We start from the raw sequence: 3,658 nt of genomic DNA, 5'->3' as shown, positions 1-3,658 counted from the left end.
GTACCTTGTAAATACCATCTGTTTGTACCGCTGGTTGTGCTTGAGATTTCTGCCTGTTAAAAGTCAGTTTTTTGATTCCACTGTAACAACTGCTTGCTCATGAGGAACATGTTGGGTCTCTTAAATAAATTGAATTATATTAGAAGTATGATCAAGACCTGCTCCAATTGTAAAGTTAAATGAACTAATGACATAAAATAATGAATCCTGACCTGAGAGTTTTAAGGACACAGTGTGGACTCTTCAGTTCAGCAGAAAGTAGCTTCACTCCTGAATCCTGCAGGTTGTTGTTATTCAGGTCCAGCTCTCTCAGACTAGAGGACTGGGAGCTGAGAACTGAGGACAGAGCTTCACAGCTTCTCTCTGAGAGGTCACAGCCACCAAGTCTGGAGCATGAACAGTAAAAAAGACATTTACAGTATTGATAATATCATTGTAGAACATGTGAACTTGCTTTCTGTTTTACTCTAATATGTCAGAGAAATGAGTAATCAACAAAAGGAAATCTGGAACAAACAGACATTTAACAAAAATGAGTAGTATGGTTTCAAAACATAGTTCTAACACGAGGCAGAGAGAGAGAACTGAATTCAAATGTTAAAGAAATGACAAAAGTAGTTTGAGACAAACTATGAACTACCTGACCTTAGAGTTTTAAGTTTACACTGTGGACTCTCCAGTCCAACAGACAGATGCTTCACTCCTGAATCCTGCAGGTTGTTGTTACTCAGGTCCAGCTCTCTCAGACTAGAGGACTGGGAGCTGATAACTGAGGACAGAGCTTCACAGCTTTTCTCTGAGAGGTCACAGCTACTCAGTCTGGAGCGTGAACAGTGAAGAAGACATTAGGCGATGCAGTATTCATAATATCATTGTAGCACATGAAGACTTTCTTTGTGTTTTACGCGAATATGTCAGAGATATGAAAAATCATTAATACTAAATCTGGATTAAACAGACATTAAACTATAATAAGTAACAGGGTTTCTTTCTGAGAGGTTACAGACACTCAGTCTTGACAAAGAATGATGAAGAAAATTAGTTTTTATTTGGGTCAATAACAGCACATTTAAAATAAAATAAAATAATGAATCCTGACCTGAGAGTTTCAAGGACACAGTGTGGACTCTTCCGTTCAACAGAAAGTAGCTTCACTCCTGAATCCTGCAGGTTGTTGTTACTCAGGTCCAGTTCTCTCAGACTAGAGGACTGGGAGCTGAGAACTGAGGACAGAGCTTCACAGCTTCTCTCTGAGAGGTTACAGTCACTCAGTCTGGATAAAGAATAATGAGCAGAATAAGAAAATTATTTGTATTTGGGTCAATAACAGCACATTTACTGCATTATGAAAAAACTTCTCCACACTTACAGAGCTTTCTTGGAGGCTTTGACCACTGGCAGCAGCCTCAGAAGAGCCTCCTCTGAAGCAGAGTATTTCTTCAGGTCAAACATGTCCAGATCTTCTTCTGATGACAGTAAGATGAAGACCAGAGCTGACCACTGAGCAGGAGACAGTTTATCTGTGGAGAGACGTCCTGAACTCAGGTACTGTTGGATCTCCTCCACTAGAGAACGATCGTTCAGTTCATTCAGACAGTGGAACAGATTGATGCTTCTCGCTGGAGACAGATTCTCACTGATCTTCTTCTTCATGTACTCAACTGTTTCCTGATTGGTTTTTGAGCTTCTACCTGTCTCTGTCTGCAGACCTCGGAGGAGATTCTGATTGGTCTTCAGTGAAAGACCGAGGAGGAAGCGGAGGAACAAGTCTAGATGTCCATTTGGACTCTGTAAGGCCTTGTCCACAGCACTCTGGAGGTACTGTGTCAATGCAACTAAGTTTTTTCTTGCTACAGACTTCTGGGAGTTGATGGGATGTGTTGGTTTGTCTTTGAATAGTTTAGACCACCGGGATGTCGACTGCTTTTCTTCTGACAGCAGATTGACTCCAGAGTTAATGAACATCAAATGGACATGAAGAGCAGCCAGAAACTCCTGAACACTCAGATGGATGAAGCAGAACACCTTGTCCTGGTACAGTCCTCTCTCCTCTTTAAAGATCTGTGTGAACACTCCTGAGTACACTGAGGCTGCTCTGATATCGATGCCACACTCTGTCAGGTCTGATTCATAGAAGATCAGGTTTCCTTTCTGCAGCTGATCAAAAGCCAGTTTCAGTCACATTGTGTCTGCAAAACTTTGAATCTGATACCAAAAAACTAAATCACTGGTTTGTTTTTCATACAAACTCTATTCTGAAATTCATTTTGTCTGATTTGTGTTACCTGAAAGTCATTTATTGAATATTTTGTGGGTTGATTTTACGTGATTAACGACAAAACGGCCTAAATACAAAGCAACTAGTAAATTCATCATTTGTAAATATAAGCTATATTCATGTCAACATGACTTGTGGGATGAAAAAATATTTAAAGTCTGAGTTTTAAAATGCTCCATGTAATTTTAGACCTGTTTATATAACTTTATTATTTTTGCGTATTTAATAAATATTGTAAAACAGTAAAATGTTCTGTCTTCAGTTCATATCTTTGTCTCAAGTGTTCAAACTATATTTAAGAGATCAGAAAATAAGTTATTTGTTTTTACATATTTTATATCTAATCAGCGGATATATCAGTTATCAGAGTTTTTTACTCCTTAATATGGGGTTTGGTACCGGCACCATGAAGTCCAGTTGGGTCGGGCCCTTGTAACATCAGATATAACACACAGCCCTTCCTCTCCTCAGCAGTAGGGTCAGATTTCAGCAGGAGGTGAGTCACTGCTGTTTGTCCACAGGAGGAACACTGTCCTGTCAGAGCTGTTTAGGGACGGACATGAAGAAATGTGAACCTGTCCTTTAATACTAATCCTGCTCTGACCTCCATCATCACTCTGAGAACATGAAGACCATCAGGACAACTGGTCAGACTGGATTTAATGAGGACAAACATCAACAGAGAGCAACATGACAACAACTTACTGTCTGTCTGAGGAATGTTCTTGTTTAAAATTAATGACTGCATCCTTTGACCGGTCACTCTTGAGGGAAACACAGCTGGGCTCAGCTCTAGATCCAGGTCCAGGTCCAGGTTCAGATCCAGGTCCAGGTCCAGGTTCAGATCCAGGTCCAGGTCCAGGTTCAGATCCAGGTCCAGGTTCAGATCCAGGTCCAGGTCCAGGTCCAGGTTCAGGTCCAGGTCCAGGTCCAGGTCCAGGTTCAGATCCAGGTCCAGGTCCAGGTTCAGATCCAGGTCCAGGTCCAGGTTCAGATCCAGGTCCAGGTCCAGGTCCAGGTTCAGGTCCAGGTCCAGGTCCAGGTCCAGTGGTTTTAGAGGGAGGGCCTCCCTCCTCTCTGTCCTCACACTGATTCATGCTGCTCATCTCACACACACTTTCATCTGGAGAGGAAACACAAATCATTCATCTGCACATCAACTGAACATTAATTGACTATTATTCATTTCAACCATGAACATTTGAACATAAAACAATTATTTCTCAACAAGAAGTATAAAGTGACCTTTGAAAAAGAGAGAAAGGACAAAATGTTTGACACAGTCAACAAATAAAATGAAAATGTTAAAAACTAAGATGAGCTGCAGAATCACACAGCGCAGCTCCTGATTGGTCAGTGGTTATCAGTGGTTTAATGGAC

Source organism: Sparus aurata, unplaced genomic scaffold (assembly GCF_900880675.1).
Source record: "Sparus aurata unplaced genomic scaffold, fSpaAur1.1, whole genome shotgun sequence".
NCBI lineage: Eukaryota > Metazoa > Chordata > Actinopteri > Spariformes > Sparidae > Sparus > Sparus aurata.
This window is presented reverse-complemented; position numbering follows the sequence as displayed.